This window comes from Mastigoproctus giganteus, chromosome 12, assembly GCF_048544385.1.
Source record: "Mastigoproctus giganteus isolate SK-2022 chromosome 12, ASM4854438v1, whole genome shotgun sequence".
NCBI lineage: Eukaryota > Metazoa > Arthropoda > Arachnida > Uropygi > Thelyphonidae > Mastigoproctus > Mastigoproctus giganteus.
In genome coordinates, this window is record NC_143586.1 from 77,700,585 (window position 1) to 77,719,148 (window position 18,564).

General features: G+C 42.6%; 1 protein-coding gene across 2 annotated transcripts in view; it reads left to right on the top strand.

Moving 5' to 3' along the window:
* Positions 1–18,564, top strand: part of LOC150077208 (solute carrier organic anion transporter family member 4A1-like) — a 748,389-nt gene that overhangs the window by 697,614 nt on the left and 32,211 nt on the right. The gene's annotated exons all lie outside the window — the stretch shown is intronic.

Here is an 18,564-nt window from a genome sequence, read left to right on the forward strand (position 1 = left end):
GTAAGGCTAGTTTAATTGCATATAACTCAGCAGTGTAACTGCTACATTCAACTGGTAGTGATATGGAGACTGTAAAAGATGGAAAGACAGCTGCGGCACCAACTGTAGAATCTGTTTTTGAGCCATCTGTATATATTTGGTAGCTTTGTATATTGTTGAGGGCATGTTCTTTATGTAGTTGTTTGATATTTTCATCTGCCAGGGAGTTCTTTCCCCATTGCTGAAAGTGCGTATCACAGTGAGGGAGATTTACAGACCAGGGTGGATCAGGAATATCGCTTTCTTTAAGTATGTTATCAAAATCAATATTCCAGGTGTGAAGCAAATCTTTTAGTCTCATGCCAGTTGGTCTATTTTCATTCGGTTTACTGTTATAGAACGTTGTCCACTCAGGGTTGGAAAGCAACGGTCGAACGGGATGGTCTGGAAGGCTCTGAATTTTAGCTCCATAATTTAGAAGCAACATTTTCCTTCGAAGGTGAAGTGGAGGTTCGTGTGCCTCTACATACAGACTCTGAACAGGGGATGTTCTAAATGCGCCCAGAGCAGTTCGAAGGGCACTGTGTTGGATGGTATTAAGTCTGATTAATGCGCTTTTCCTAGCTGAATCATATACAATAGCACCGTAGTCTAAACGAGATCTGATAATAGCACGATACAAATGTAATAGAGTGTACCTATCAGCTCCCCATGTCATAGCAGAAATGGACCTAAGTATATTAAGTTTCTTTAGACAGACAGTTCGGAGGTGTGTGATATGTGAAATAAAGTTCAGTTTGGTGTCCAATATTAGGCCTAAAAAACGGAAATTACTGGTGAGAGGGATCAAATGCTTTTTTAATCTGAGTTCTGGTTCTGGGTGTAGCTTACGTTTTTTGCAAAAGTGAACTGCAATTGTTTTTTGGTCTGATAAACGATATCCATTCTGCATTGCCCATGCCTCCAACTTATTTATAGAGAGTTGCAGCTGTCTTTCAATGGTATGTATATTTTTGGAACGGCAAGATATAGTTAGATCATCAGCATACATATATAGTTCTACAGTATTTGGGATGTTGTGTGTTATGGTGTTCAGTCTAAGTGAAAAAAGGGTAGAGCTCAGTACTGATCCTTGCGGGATACCTTCTTCTTGAGTGTAGGACCGGGAAAGTACAGATTGATAGCGGACCTGAAAGGTTCTGTGTTGAAGAAAATTTTTAACGAATTCTGGTAAGTGCCCTCGCAATCCTATGGAATGAAGCTCTCTCAATATGCCGTATCTCCAGGTAGTGTCGAAAGCCTTTTCTATATCGAGACTTACCATTACAAGATGTTCATTTTTGACGTAAGCATTGCGGATGTTAGTCTCGGCTTTCACCATTAGATCTAAAGTGGATCTGTTTTGTCGGAAACCAAACTGATTGTTGTTCATCAGTTGTTTAGTTTCAAGAGCCCAGGTAAGCCGTCTGTGTATCATTCTTTCTAGGATTTTACTTAGGCAGCTAGTTAGAGAAATAGGTCGGTAATTTTCTGGAAATGTGTGATCTTTTCCTGGTTTAGGAAAGGCCAAAATGATGGAATGATGCCAGGAAGATGGATACGTACCCTCAAGAAAAATCCGATTATAGAACATTAATAGTAAATTCAAGGTTGTACTGTTTATATGTTCCAGCATTACATAATATATACCATCAGGTCCAGCTGCACTGTTAGGTGATCTTTTTAATGCTGTTTGCAGTTCAAATAGGTTAAACGGTTGATTATAGCCAATATATTGGGAAGTATGGAAATTTATTTTGTACCTTTCTGCTGAAGCTTTGATTTTAAGAAAGGAGTTGCTATATGCTGACGTGGCAGATGTTTGGTAAAAACTCTCTGCAAGGACGTTAGCTATTTCTTGACAGGAAGAAATTTCCTGTCCATTTTTGATTAAAATGGGAGAAGGAAGAGGTGGATATTTCCCATTTAATTGCCGAATTTTTTTCCAGATGAGACGACTGCTAGTATCTTTTGTAATAGTGGAGGCAAACTGTATCCACGATTCCTTTTTGGCTTTTCTTCTAACTTGCCTAGCTTTTGACTTTAGTCTTTTATACTGAATTAGGTTGTTGGTAGTTGGGAACTTCCGGAACAGGTTCCAAGCTTTATTTTTTTCCCTTTTGGCATTGGTACAAGTTTCATTCCACCAGTGTTTAAGGTTTTTGTGTTTAAATGTGGAGGCTTGAGGTATTGCTTCGGAGGCAGTGGTCAGTATTTGTTTGGTTTGATTTGATTTGATTTGAGTTTTATTGGCGCATAAGCAGCTGAGGCTATAATGCGCCAAATACCGGTCATATGTAAAAAAAAAAAAAATTAAAACATTCAGTGACCTAAGTAGTTAGGCCACCATGTCCAGATGTATAATAACAAAGATATAAAAAAATAAATCAATAAAGACGTAACAATAACATAAATTTTAAATACAATTAAAAACTTTTATCGATTTAAAATAGCTAAAAACAGCAGACACGTTGTCATTGTCGGATACAATCTGACTGAGTGTATACGGCTCAGTCAGATGGTTAAAAGCGGTAGAACGAGTGCTGCTAAAATCTGGACAGTCAATTAAAAGGTGTCTGATCGTTAAAATTGTGCCACAGGACACACACATAGGAGGGTCATCAGCCCTCAGCAAAAACGAATGTGTCAAATGACTATGTCCTATGCGGGTCCGGGCAAGAACAACTTCCTCCTTACGATTCCTGCGCAGACTAGACTGCCACGGTTCAATTAAAGGCTTTATACGGTATAGTTTATTCCCAGTCTGTCCATTCCACAACTCCTGCCATTGGGAATGTATCTTCTCGTGTATTATTTGCCTGTAGTCTGTATAGGGGACTGACAGGCAGAGATTATTATTAGGGATTGCTGATTTGGCTGCGGTGTCAGCCAAATCATTTCCCCTAATCCCAATGTGGCTGGGAATCCAGCAGAAGCGGATGTCATATTCGCGATCATGGAGAACGTGAATCTTCTGCTGAATGCTAGACAGAACCGGGTGAGGATTATACCTCACGGATATTAAAGCCTGTAACACACTGAGAGAGTCAGAATATAAAATGAACCGTTGGTATTGGCATTCACTAATGTGATCCAAGGCTAACTTTATAGCGTGCAGCTCTGCTGTAAATATGCTGCATTCAGAAGGAATCTGCTCCGAAGTAGTGCTGTCTCTAAAGACAGCAGCAGATCCCACATATGATTCCGCCTTCGAGCCGTCTGTGTAGACTGGCGCGAAGTCAGAATGTTCAGCTCGGTGTGCTGAAAAAAGCTGCAGGTAGACAGACGATGGAGTGTCCGACTTACCCCAATTTCTAAGGGACAAGTCACATGCCGGGACATGAGCATGCCAGGGTGGAAGGGGTTGCTTTGGTGTTTGGGCAACCCTGTCTACCTTTATATTAAGTTCTTTGAGTAGCTCTTGGACACGAATACCAAAAGGACGATTGGCAGTCTTACGGGTGTTGTACAAATTTTCCCATCGCGGCTCAAAAACGGTTAGCCACGTAGGGTGATCTGGCAGGGATTTCAGTTTTAGAGCGTAGTTTAGAGACAACTGCTTACGTCGAAGCAATAATGGCGGTTCGTTTGCTTCGACGTATAAGCTCTGGACAGGAGATGTGCGATATGCTCCAATAGCGGTACGGAGAGCCAGATGATGGACAGGATCGAGCCAGCGAAGTACACTGTCTCTGGCCGAATTGTATACCAGGGACCCGTAATCCAGTCTGGATCGTACAAGTGCACGATATATGCGTAGTAGGGTGCATCGATCCGCACCCCAAGATGTTGAGGAAAGAGAGCGCAGAATATTTAGCCCTCTTGTGCACTTTGTGCGGAGTTGACGGATGTGATCCAGAAAGGTCAGCTTTTTATCGAATACGAGTCCCAAGAATTTTGTGTCCGCTGCTATTGGAATTACATTTTGTCCGAGCTTTAATTCGGGTTCAGGATGAAGATTACGCTTACGACAAAAGTGTACGCAAACGGTCTTCTCCGGCGAGAACCTGAAGCCATTAGCAAGAGCCCAGGAGTTGAGGCGATCAATAGCTTTCTGCAGTTGTCTTTCAATAACCCTCATGTTGCATGACTGACAAAATATGCTAAAGTCATCAACATAGAGGGCACAGTTTACAGTTGGAGGAAGTTGTTCTGTGATGGAATTCACTTTGATGGCAAAAAGGGTGACACTTAGTACTGATCCTTGTGGTACTCCCTCCTCTTGGCTGAAGGAACGAGAGAGTGAGGATCCCACACGAACTTGGAAAGATCGATTGGCTAAAAAGTTTTTAATAAAAATGGGGAGTTGCCCCCTAAGGCCAAGGCTATGCAGATCTTTCAAGATGCCAAATCTCCAAGTTGTGTCATACGCTTTCTCCATGTCAAAGAACACCGACACCAAGTGTTCACGTTTTAGGAAAGCATCCCGGATGGATGCTTCCAATCTAATAAGATGGTCCAGAGTGGACCGGTTCCTTCGGAAGCCGCACTGTATGTTGGAGAGAAGGTCATTTGATTCTAAGTACCATATTAAACGAGAATTAACCATTCTCTCCAGGATTTTGCACAGACAGCTAGTCAGAGCAATAGGACGATAGTTGGTGGTGACTTTTGGATCCTTTCCTGGCTTAGGGAAGGCAAGAACGATTGCCTTTCGCCAGGAATCCGGAAACTGCCCTTCAGTAAAGATTCTGTTATACAGAAAGAGCAGACAATCCATAGATTTTGGTGAAAGATGTTTAATCATGTCGTAATGGATGCCATCTGGTCCAGCAGCACTTGCTTTGGAAAGAGAGAGGGCTCTTTTCAGTTCCTGAATAGTAAAATCCCCGTTGTAGGGATAGAGGCCCTTGGACTTAAAATTAAGTGCTTCTCTTTGCAGTTTATGTTTCAGGACCAGGAACTCTGGGGAGTATGAGGATGTTGCGGAGATGTTGGAGAATGTTTCCCCAAGAGCATTGGCTATTGCAGTTGGATCTGCAATAGCGCATCCATTATAATCTAAGATTGAAGAAGGGTGGGATGTATATTTTCCCTTCATTTTCCGGATTTTATCCCAGACTACCTTAGAGTTGGTAGACTGGTTAATAGATGATGTAAAACGGATCCACGATTCCTTTTGACTCTGACGACGGATGTAGCGTGCTTTGGCTCGTGCACGTTTGAAGGCTATAAGGTTGTTCGTGGTAGGATATCGGCGAAATATCCCCCACGCTTTGTTTTGAGCCTTTTTGGCTGCTGTGCATTGTGAATTCCACCAAGGTTTGGGAAATGGTGGAAACCGGGCTGATGTTTTTGGGACAGCAGTAGCAGCTGCGTGGACAATGATTTCTGTGATGTACGTTACTGCGTCATTGATAGGCTCCTGACTGACTGTACTGAGTTCAAAATTTGCCTGATGTTGGAAGGCATTCCAGTCAGCCTGATCAAACTTCCACCGTGGTAACCTAAAAGGAAGACACGGTCTCCCACTGTGTAACAAGGTTATCACAGGGAAGTGATCACTTCCGTATGGATTCTCCTCCACTTCCCAGGTGAGTGAAGGGAGTAGAGAAGGGGAGCAGATAGAGAGATCAATGGCAGAAAAAGTACGGGTAGGCATATGGAAGAAGGTGTTTGTTCCAGTATTTAGAAGGGAAAGGTCATTGTCATTGAGCATACGCTCTATGACTCGTCCCCTTCCGTTGATGTTAGCACTACCCCACAAGGTGTTATGTCCGTTAAAATCCCCGAGAAGTAAGAAAGGGGGAGGCAGCTGCGTTAGAAGATCATCAAGGTCTGCCTGGGAGATGTCAGTCCCAGGTGGCAAATAAATAGAGCAGACCGTTATTAAAAATCCCACTGTAAGGCGAATTGCAACAGCCTCTATGCTGGTTGTAATTAGCAAGGGCTGAACTGGGGTCTGATTACTCACAAGGATAGCCACTCCTCCATGAGCAGGACCATCCGCAATTCTATCCTTACGAAAGATTGTGATGTTATGCAGGGTGGGATCATCATTTGCCTTTAGATAAGTCTCCTGCAAGCAAAAGCAAACTGGCTCGTGCTTTTGCAGGAGGGCCTTGATGTCATCAGTATTTCGCCGGAATCCACGACAATTCCATTGTAGGAATTTAGCCATTATTTTGGCTTGGTGGGTCCATCAGGCGGCTTCCGAGGTGCTGAGGGCTTACTTTTATCAGTCTTGGCTTTGTCTTTTTTGGGGAAGAATGGACGATGTCCCGTGTCCATTTCTTCCTCCGCAAAGAGTTCCAAGACTGATTCATCCTGTACCTCCTTGTTCTCTACATCCATTGTTTCTGGTATTACGGGTGACTCTTCAGAACGTTTTTGCTCTTTTTTACCACTTGGTTTTGGTAGTGGTGGAGCACTAGGAGGTACGGATATAGGAGTGGCAACTGATTGTGTTTTTTTGGTGGGCTTTTGTGAATTTAATAAATAGCGTGCAATCGGAGTGAATGACTCTTTCGGTGGTATAGTCATCTCAGTTTGAGTACCGATAGTGCACTTGGCAGAAACCTTCTGAGCATAGGAAGGTTTCCCGCTATTTATTGGTTCGATACGTTTTCTGGCCTCTGGGTAGGAGATATTCAGCTCTGTTTTCAGTTTTTGGATTTCTTTTTCATCCTTCCACCGCTGGCATGCTCGAGAATAGGCGGGGTGCTCTCCTTGGCAATTAATACAGATCGGTTTTGAAGCTGAACATTCCTTGCTCTCGTGGTCTTTAACACCACATCGAGCACAGGCAGGGTTACCACGACAGGATGTTTGTGAGTGGCCGTATTTTTGGCATCTAAAACACCTCAGTGGGTTTGGGATGTAAATCCTCACTGGGCAGTTTAGATAGCCTGCCTTGATGGAACTTGGAGGCCTTGGGGTATTGAACGTGAGGATAAGAACTCGGGTAGGGACGAGATTCCCATCCTTTCGTATCGATATTCTTTTCACAGCTGTCACTCCTTGGTCTTTCAATTCAGAGCAGATCTCTTCTTCAGAAACATGAAGAAGGTCCCACTCTGATATAACACCACGTGAAGAGTTCAGAGTTTTGTGGGGGGTTACGGTGATAGGTATTCCCCCTATGGATGTAGAGTTTAAGAATTTTTCAGCTTGTTTTGTGCTGGAAGCTTCGACTAAAAGATCGCCAGAACGCAGTCGTTTAACGGATTTTGGTGACCCTGCCAACCCTTCTAATCCTTTCTGGATAAAGAAGGGTGACATCTTTCCAATTGACTGTTCTCCGATGGAATGGAGAATGAGGAAGAGCGGTGTCACTGATGGTGTTGGTGTATCCTCAGTTCTGGCTCTTTTTGCAGAGGTGTTTTCTTTTTCATCTTCTCGATTAGGTAGGGGCCTTGTTGGGGCCCCAGAAGAAAGGGGATTTAAATTACTCATATGAGTAAAGAGAAAATGTCTGATGCCTAAGTACCTCACCCACCACGGAGCCCTACGAGGGGACGCCCACTCGTGAACTAGCAGGTACTGCGTACACGAATGGGACGCCGAGTTCGCTTAGAACACCATACCCACGTTACCAATAAGTCTTTATCCCGTCCCAGGACCATAGGGAGGGAGGCTTATTGGAACGCAGTTGACCCTAGCAGTATAAAACCACCCGCCGATTGATCCCAGTCGGGCCGGTCCGGGACCACCCGTCTTGTCGAAGCAGGGGCCAAAGTGGTGTATTGAAGCTGGGCCCCTCAACCACCAGGATCCCCCTTTCCGCTTCCACGGGTCGCGGCGCACGGCTGCACACGCCGGATTTCAAAGATGTAACCCTGAAACCAAGGTATGGGCGTTAGATCCCAGTGATGCTAATCTGGAAACCCAGCAGCGTCACTGGGAGGTCCCCTCACCACGTACAGGTGCCCACGTTGAGGGGTTTGTGTGGTAATATGCTCTGTGGCATCATCAATGGATTGTAGTTTGATCAATTGGCTATCAAAAGAAAGACGGGTTGAAAACTTTTTCCAATCTGCTCTGGAGAATTTCCATTTTGAGCGATTATCAGGATGTGATGTTTGAAGCGTTTGGATTCTGCATATGATTGGAAAGTGATCTCTGTTGTGTGGGTCGTTTAATACTGTCCATTCTATACTGGGGTATAATATGGGGGAACAGAGAGTTAAATCAATTGCTGACATAGATCCAGAGGGAAGGTGAGTATAAGTATTTTCACCAGTGTTCAGTAATGTTATATTCAGTTGGTCTAGTATAGTCTCGATCAAGTGTCCTCTACTGTCCATGTGGTCTGATCCCCACAATGGATGATGCGCGTTGAAATCACCAAAGATACAAAAAGGTGGTGGTATCTGTCTTATAAGGTCTTCTAGTTCTTTAAACGTGCACATCTTGTTAGGTGGAAGGTACAGAGATACTAGAGTTAGAATTTGCCCAACTGATACACGTACGGCAATGGCTTCTAAGTGGGTTTGAAGCGGAATTTTTCTAGATGGCATTTTACAGTCAACTAGAATCGCGACGCCTCCGCGTGCGGATAATGAGGAGTTTCTATCTTTTCTGTAAAATGTAAAATTTCTGATTGATGGAATGACTTGTGGAGTTAGATTAGTCTCTTGTATGCAAACGGCTATAGGACCATATCGGGATATTAAATCATAGATGTCATCGGTATTGCTGCGTAAACCTCTACAATTCCATTGAACAATGTTCTGCATTATCGGGGTTTGAGGAGGGAAGGCGAGTCTGTCTGTTTCTTGTGAGTGGGTTGCTTTTAACGGTCGTATTTCATTTTATCTTTTCTAGGAAAATTGGGACGTCCGGAATCTGTACCCTCTTCTACGTCATCAGTTTGACCTGATGTAAATCCAGTCTCCATATCATCTTCTGCATGAAGATCAAGTACTGTTTCATCGTGTGTAGTTATATTTTCAGAGTCCATTCTATTTGAGTTTGCCTTTTGTGATTCACTGGCTTGTTGCCTTCGTGCTTTATTTGACATTTTATCACATGATTTTATTTTAGGCGGAACTGTGATAGGGGTATTGCTTATTTCATCAACTACAACGGGTTTGCTGGTAGGTTGAGGTATTGATAGCACAGATCGTGCCCACTCTGCAATGGATGTATTGGGCGGAATTGATACATCAGTTTGGGTTGAAACAGCTTGGCATTTTAGTGTAATGGCAGCGTACGTGGTTTTTGGGATAGTTGACTTTATTTGCTTTCTTGCTTCTTGATATGTGACCTTATTCTCTGTCTTGTACTTTTGTATTCTTTTTTCAATTTTCCAGAGTTCGCATGATTTTGAGTATGCTGGATGGTCATTCTTGCAATTTGGACATTCCGGAGCCTTTGCAGTGCACTCTGTTTGTGAATGGTTTTTTGACCCGCAGTTAGGACAAGTATTTTCGCCTCTACATGTTGTTTGGGAGTGACCAAACTTCTGGCACTTGAAACATCTTAAAGGGTTTGGAATGTATGGGCGGATACGGCAGTTTAGGTAGCCTGCTTTAACTGAGGTCGGCAAATTTGGTGTACTAAAGGTCAGTATAATATTACGTGTGGGAACAAGATTGTCATCCTTCTTTATCATAATTCTTCTTGCTTGAGTTACTTTCTGTTCTGCTAGTTCCACGACTATCTCCTCTTCAGTTACGTTCAACAAATCCCACTCACTTATTACTCCTTTTGAGGAGTTCAAGGTGTTATGTGGTGAGACTTTGATTGGGATTCCGCTTATAGATGTCATTTTTAATAAAAATTCTGAATGCCTTGCTTGAGTGGTCTCAATTAAGAGATCTCCTGATTGGAGCCTTTTCACCATTTTCGGTGTACCTGCTGCATTCTCCAGACATCTCTGGATGACAAAGGGAGAGAGTCTGCTTAGCGGCTGAGTCGATAAAGAATGTAAAATCAGAAAAGCTGGTGGTTCTGATTTGTTACAGTCTTTTTTCATTCTTTTTGCCAGATTGGAATCGTCTTCCATTCTTCGAGTCTCAGTATGTTGAGAGCCTGTCGGCTCTAGTGGTGGACATGTATCACAGTCCATTGCTGCTCCTTTTAGCCCTGGGAGTGAGCGCTTTTCCTCCCAGACTTCCAGCCCCGCCACGTGGAGGCAGGAGCGGTGCCACCTAGTGGCCAAGCGGTTGGAGAGGTTAGTTTGTTAGTGCAAAAAATTAATAAATATACTAGGAAAAGAAAGGTAATTTTCCTTTCTGGGTTCTTACTTAGGATCTGTTAAGTACAGAACCACTTACAAAGAAATGAGTAGGAGAAAAGCACTGGAAAGAAAAATATAACTAAATCACTGGGAAAGAGCACTATATATCGCTTTGGAAAATCGCTTGGACACTATCGCTTGGCACTCGGGGCCAAGTGTGGTGGAATAATGAATGTAGTGCCGCAAAAAAAGAGAAGAACAGAGCATGGAACATCTTCAGAAGGTTTCCAACAACAGAAAACCTTATCTGCTTTAAGAAGGCAAGGGCAAAAGCAAAACGAGTTAGACAGACCAGCAAAAGGGAAGCATGGAGGCGTATGGGAAGCATGTATGTATGCAAAACATCCAAGTGTCAACTGTCCCATTCTGACTGTAAATGGCTCTGATATTACAAAGCCAGAGGAAATTGCAAACGCTCTAGGTAGATCTTTCATGGAAATATCAGCTGTGACATCATACTCGCCACAATTCCAGACACTCAAAGCACAAGCTGAAAAACACTCAATTAATTTTGAATCAACATCCACTGCTGCATATAATCTCCCTTTTACAATGTCAGAATTACATCATGCTCTAGCCTCCACTAAACTCAGTGCAGCAGGGCCAGACGGAATACATTACATAATGATAGCAAAACTTACTGAACCCGCACTCAAAACACTTTTATTGCTCTACAAAGGAATATTCAAAGAAAACACTTTTCCTGACAAATGGCGGCATGCTTATGTTTTGGCATTTCCAAAACCTGGAAAAGATTCTTCAAATCCGCAGCATTATCGACCTATTGCACTCACCAGCTGCATATGCAAGGTAATGGAAAAAATGATCAACGCTCGGTTATCCTGGTTTCTAGCTCGAAATAACCTTATGAATCCAGTGCAATGTGGCTTTCGTGAAGGTAGATCCACTCTTGACCTTTTGATTAAGACAGAAATAAACATCCGTGACGCCTTCGTACGCAAAGAGCATCTTGCGATGGTCCTATTTGATATTGAAAAAGCGTTTGACACTGCCTGGAGATATAGTATAATGCAAAATCTATACGATCTGGGACTACGCGGACACCTACCACAGTTTATAAGAAACTTCCTACAACACCGCTCATTCCAAGTTCGATTTCACAATCACTTATCTTCAAAGTTCATACAGGAAGAAGGAGTGCCACAAGGGTCAGTGCTAAGTGCTACCCTCTTTAATATAAAAATGAATTCAATAACACAGGACCTGCCACAAACAATATCCACTACCCTGTATGCCGATGACTTTAGTATCGCCTGTCATTCGCCTAATATGCGAATGGTAGAGCGACAGCTGCAATGTGCAATCAACAAAATAGCAAAATGGGCCCAAAACAACGGGTTTCGCCTCTCAACCCAAAAGACTGTCGGTATACACTTTTGCAGGAAGCGTAATCTACATCCACACCCAGAACTTCGACTAGAAAATCAAATCATACCAGTTGTCCCTAGTGTCCGCTTTCTTGGTGTGATACTTGACCAAAAACTCACCTTCCTGGAACATATAAAAACACTTAGGATTACCTGTCTAAAAAAGCTAAATATTTTAAGAGTTCTATCAGGCACAACATGGGGAGCTGACCGATACACACTATTACAATTGTACCATGCGCCAATACGTTCACGTCTAGACTATGGTTCTGTTGTTTATAGCTCTGCTAGACAAAGCGCTTTACGCTGGCTTGATCCTGTGCACCACAGTGCTCTTCGTCTTGCACTGGGGGCATACCGTACATCACCTGTCCACAGCCTATATGCTGAAGCACATGAAACCTCCCTTCAGCTATGCAGACAAATGCTTTTACTACACTATGCAGCAAAACTCAAAGGACATCCAGACCATCCCACTTGGAACGGACTTTTCTCTCCTAAATGGGTAAACCTATACCAAGCGTATCCATCAATCAATCCACCAACCGGGATACGTCTTTCCGCATTGCAGGCCGATTGGCAAATTGACTTTAGTAAAATACAGCCCACTGCCTCTCATACAGTCCCACCTTGGACATGTTATATACCACCGTGTAACTTTTCATTGACAGTCTGGGGAAAACACACCCTATCTCAACAGAACATACTGCAAATGTTTGCCGCATTGAGAACCCAGCACGGCCAGTACACACCAATCTACACAGATGGGTCTAAAACAGACAACCATGTTGGTGCAGCAGCAGTATTTCCTAACATCACTTTGTCCAAAAAACTTCCCATTGAATGTAGCAGCTATACTGCAGGACTCTGTGCACTCCACATGGCCTTAAACTACACACTCTCAAGAACTAAACTGCACAGCGTTATTTATACCGATTCCATTAGTGCTATCCAAGCCATACAACGCAATACAAAATATGATAACCCCTTACTTAAACAGATCTGGAACACTCTGACCAAATTAAACCAGAATAAACAACAAGTTCTGCTATGTTGGATTCCTGGTCACGCTGGAATCCCTGGAAATGAACAGGCCGACCTAGCTGCCAAAACTGCTACCAATCCTATAGACCAATCCTTCACTACTCCTGCATCTGACTATAAGTACATTATAAATAAACGATGCCTTGAAAAATGGCAACATATCTGGCAGAATCAAGTCAACAATAAGCTACTTGGCATAAAGAAAGGTCTTAAACCATGGAGATCTAGTATACGTGAAAACCGACACGAAGAAGTTGTACTAGCCCGATTAAGGATAGGCCACACGCACCTAACACATCTTTATTTGCTTGCAGCCACTGATCCGCCAACGTGTACAAACTGTAACACCCAGCTCACTGTCCATCATCTACTTATTGATTGTCCCAAGTACAGTACTGAGCGACAAGCTATGTTTACCTCATTTCCCACGGCGAACACCTCTCTCAGCATTTCTGACCTACTAGCAGACACACCACATGTGACCAAAATATTTGACTTCCTCAAACAGATAAAACTATACAACATGATATAATTCTGAATATCATCTATACAGATAGAACTATGTATCTTAATATCACCATAGCTAGGCGCATTATGGCCTTTGCTGTCCTTGCGCCGTAAAGCCCCAAAACAAACAAACAAACAAACATATGATCGGCTAGGCATGGTTAGCATTATTTGCTTTCTTGCTTCAGGGTATGTGACTTTATGCTCCACTTTATACTTTTGAATTTTTTTCCCTGTTTTCCAAAGGTCACACGCTTTAGAAAATGCAGGATGGCTTCCTTTACAGTTTGGGCAAACAGGAGTGGAAGCTGTACAGTCTTCTTGAGAGTGCTCCTTGGAACCACAAAGAGGACACACAGCATCGCCTCGGCATGCTGTTTGAGAATGACCGTACTTCTGACATTTAAAGCAGCGAATGGGGTTTGGGATGTAAGGACGAATCTTACAATTTAGGTAACCTGCTTTAACAGAAGATGGAAGAGTCGGAGTACTGAAAGTTAAAATGATGGACCTGGTTGGTAGTAGGTTGCCATCTTTTTTAGTCATGATTCTCCGTGCATGAGTCACTTTTTGATCACTAAGCTCTTGTATTATTTCTTGTTCAGAGACATTTAGTAAGTCCCATTCGCTGATGACGCCTTTAGAGGTGTTCAGGGTGTTATGTGGCGTAACTGACACTGGAATGCTGTTAAAAGTTGTCAATTTTAACAATTTTTCTGAATGGCTTGGCTTGGAAGCTTCAATTAGAAGGTCTCCAGATTGAAGACGCTTCACCATTTTAGGAGATCCAACAACCGATTCTAAACATTTCTGTATTAGAAATGGCGATAACTTGCCTACAGGTTGTGTGGATAATGAGTGCATTATTAGAAATGCTGGCATATCTGCACTCTGTTTTTCAGTCCGCTGTCTCTTCGGACGATTCAAGTCACGCTCTGAATCAGAGTTGACAGGTATGGAGCTCGTGGGCTCTAGCGGTGGATATGCATCACAATCCATCGTTGCTCCTTTCAGCCCTGGAAGAGGGAATTCCTTCTCCCAGGTTACCGACCCCGCCACGTGGAGGCAGGAGCAGTGCCAACCAGTGACCAAGCGATCAGCAGAAGAAGAGAGCAGTACGTTGCTAGCGATAGCAGTGACGTTGCTCAGCGAGGGAAGCAGTGACGTTGCGAGCGGTCAGCAGTGACGTTGCGAGCGGTGGAGGGTTTATGAAAGCACTAGTACTCACTCTAGGAAAAACGCTAGAAAACGCACTATAAAGATCGCTTGGGAACTATCGCTTGGCACTCGGGGCCTCCTCTTTTGTCTGTATGAAGTGATCCCCAAAGGATATGATGCCCATTTAGGTCTCCCATCAAACAGAATGGAGGTGGTAATTGTTCAACTAAATCCTCAAAATCTTGTAGTGGATACGTATGATTAGATGAAAGGTAGGGTGAAACTATGGTTAATGTAATTCCTGGCACGATGCGCACCGCGACTGCTTCAAGGGATGTTTGTGATGGAATATTAGAGTCCACAAGAATGGCGACTCCTCCATGACCTGTATTGGTTTTACGATCTTGCCTATATACATTGTAGTTCTTGATTGAAATACTTATGTGCGGAGTTAGGTTTGTTTCTTGAAAACAGATACTTGCAGGGGCATATATGGAAATGAGATCTTTGATGTCGCGTAGATTACTTCGAATGCCACGACAATTCCATTGTAAAAGTGTACGCATTATTTGGGCTTAGTACTTGATTCAGATGACTTACGATGAGCTGCTTGTTTTAATCGATCTTTTTTGATTTTTTCTTTTCTGGGGAAGCTTGGTCGGCCACCACTGTCCATGTCATAATTTGCGTAAAGTTCCAGAACTGGTTCATCTTCTTGCTCCTTTTCATCAATTTCCATAGTGTCAGTATTTTTTTGTGCTTTTTTAACAGGTTTGGTGGGATTTTTGTAATTGTTGGATCTTCAGCATCTGGCAAGATTACAATGGGTGTATTAATTGCCTGGTCAACTTTTGGTTTTGTTTGTAAAAGAAGATTACGTGCCCAATCCGCTATTGAGATGTTAGGTGGGACTGTGATGTCAGTTTGTATTGCAATTACCTTTGTTTTCTGCACTGTAGTTGCTGCTGTTGCTGCATATGATCTCACTGCTGGAAATAGTGGTATCTGCTTTTTGGCTTCTTGATATGTTATCTTATGTTCAGTTTTATATTTTTGAACTTGCTTTTCTCTTTTCCATATATTACAGTCTCTGGAATAGGCAGGGTGGTCTCCTTTGCAGTTTGGGCAGTGAGGAGACTGTGTATTGCATTCTTTACAGGTATGTTCTTTTGAGCCACAAGTGGCACAGATAGCTTGTCCTCTGCATACTGTTTGGGAATGGCCATATTTTTGACACTTGAAGCATCTTATTGGATTGGGGATGTATGGCTTTACCTGGCAATTCAGGTACCCGGCTTTGACTGATAATGGTAGAGTTGGAGTACTGAAAGTAAGTATGATAGTGCGGGTTGGAATGAGGTTTCCATCCTTTTTAATAAGGATTCTTTTGGCATGTATGACATTCTGGTTTTGTAGCTCTTGTACGATTTCTTCTTCAGAGCTGTTTAGGAGGTCCCATTCCACAATAACCCCTTTAGATGAGTTTAAAGTGGCATGTGGAGTGACTTTGATGGGAATCCCTCCAAAAGTTTTGGTTTCAAGAAGAAGCTCAGAATGTCGATGATTTGTCGTTTCTGTCAGTAGGTCGCCTGATTTCAAGCGGCGAACCATTTTCGGTGGACCAGCTATATGTTCTATACACCTTTGTATAACAAAGGGAGAAAGTTTACTAACTGGTTGGTCTAATAGAGAATGAAAAATTAGAAAGAGTGGAGAGATGGTTTGGATCACATCTTTCTTTTGTCTTTTGGCAGTAGATGGATTAGGATCATCTTGCTGCCGATTATGATCAGTTTGATCCATAATTCCAGGAGAGGCCTGGTTTGTCAAGTCCATTATTGCTCCTTTTAGCCCTGAAAGGATTATTTATCCTTTCAGGTTTCCGGCCCCACCACGGGGAGGCAGGAGCAGTGCCACCTAGTGACCAAGCGGCTGGAGGATTACTTTGTTAGTAAGAAAATGGATAAATATCCTAAAAAAGAAAGGTGTTTTTCCTTCCTGGGTTCTACTTAAAATCTGCTAAGTGAAGAACCACTTACAATGAACTGAGTATAAGAGAGCGGCTAGAAATGAAACAGAACAAAATCACTTGGAAGGATCACTTTAGAATTCGCTTAAGAAAAATCGCTTGGTCCCTATCGCTTGGCACTTGGGGCCCCCAGATGGTAAAGGTCCATAATAATACCATGCCGCCATGTAGTGTCTAATGCCTTTTCAAGATCTAAATTGACCATGACCAGATGTTGTTTCATGATAAAGGCATTTCGGATATGAGACTCGGCTTTAATGAGTACATCTAGGATTGATCTATTTTTTCGAAAGCCATACTGGTGATCTGGAAGGAGATTCTCTGACTCCAGGATGTAAGTGAGTCTAGTATGAACCATTCTTTCGAAAATTTTTCCCATGCAGCTCGTAAGAGATATTGGCCTGTAGTTTTCAACACAGGAAGGATTTTTTCCTGGTTTTGGTAAGGCTATAATGAACGAATGGCGCCATGAAGACGGATAGGCATTTTCAGAGTAGATCCGATTGTAAAAAATTAATAGGGTTCTCAAGTCTTCTCCAAGTAAATGCTTTAACATAATGTAATGAACTCCATCTGGACCTGCAGCACTATTGGAAGATCTGTTTAATGATTCCTGAAGTTCTATTAACGTAAACGGTTGGTTGTACGGGAATGAACGGCGCGTGGAGAAGTTAATTTAATACCGTTCTGCACCTGCTTTGATTTTCTGGAAGGTGGAGGCATAGTTGGCAGAAGCTGATATTTTTGCAAATGATTCTGCAAATGCATTTGCAACTTCTTCGGGAGTAGAAATGTCTTTCCCTTTCCAATGAAGTATCGGAGAGGGCAGCCAAGCAAATTTGCCATTTAGTGCCTGTATTCTTTTCCAGATGACTTGTGGGTCCGTGTCTTTGGTAATGGTGGAGGCAAAAGCAATCCATGAATCCCGTTTCGCTTTCCGCCTAACTTGTCTAGCTTTTGCTTTTAGTCTTTTAAAAGCAATTAGGTTACTAGTGGTGGGATACTTGCGGAAATGATTCCAGGCGCGGTTTTTTTCCTGTTTGGCAATTAAACAATCTGTATTCCACCAGTGATTTGTGGATTTTGGAATGGAGGCCTTAGCTGCAGTCATAATTTGATTGGTTATGTAAGTGTTGACATCATCAATATGTTGACTTTGAACATAAAATCTGTCTAAGCGTATCTGGTCAGAATAGCCACCCGAGTTTGCCTTTTTAAACTGCCAAGTGGATCGTTGGTCAGGATTTGAAGTAACCCCTGTTTGTAGCGAGCAAATAATTGGAAAGTGATCACTGTTGAAGGGATCGGTTAATACCGACCATGTCATGATTGGAAATATGGATGGCGAACAAATTGACAAGTCTATTGCGGAAGCAGATCCGGTTGCTAAGTGGATGTAGGTAGGAGATCCAGAATTTAATAAATTAAGATCATTATTATGCATGAATTCCTCCATCAATTTGCCTCTTATATCCATTGTGGCCGATCCCCACATTGGATGGCGTCCATTAAAGTCACCAAAAAGACAAATTGGAGTTGGGAGTTGTGCAATTAGGTTGTCAAGTTCTGAAAGCAGAAGTGGTGCAGATGGCGGAATATAAATGGAAACAATGGTAAATGACGTACCAGCTGCAAGGCGAGCTGCCACAGCTTCTATGGTAGTTCTCAATTGAATCGGTATTGGTATTGGTATGGTTATTTCTGGCGCAAGGGCTACTTAGGCCATATTGCGCCTATAAACGAGATGAGGATTTCACGGTGTCTGTAAAAACAGTTAGAAAGAATTATACAGATTTATGCATTTTAAGAAGCGGAAAAATTCCGGGAGATTTGCATTATTACCTATGAACTGTTGGAGTGTCAAAGGTTGTTGAAGATTACTGTATGAAGCTTTTCGGGCATCAGTGTATAAGGTACATTCAACGAGTATGTGCTTTATTGTGAGAACAGAGTTGCAGTGCATACACTGCGGAGGATCATTTCCTGTAAGAAGAAAAATATGGGTGAGCTGACTGTGCCCGATCCGGGCTCTAGCCAGGATGACTTCTTCCTTTCTGTTTACAGAAAAACTGGAAACCCATAACTGTGGTTCAGGTTTTATTTCACGCAGCTTGTTATTCAGTTGAGATTGCCATAGAAGTGTCCATTGTTCTTTACATGTATTTCTTATATGGGATCTGTAGTCCATATATGGAACATAGTAACCTGGCGATGCTATGTTGGATGAATGTTTGGCT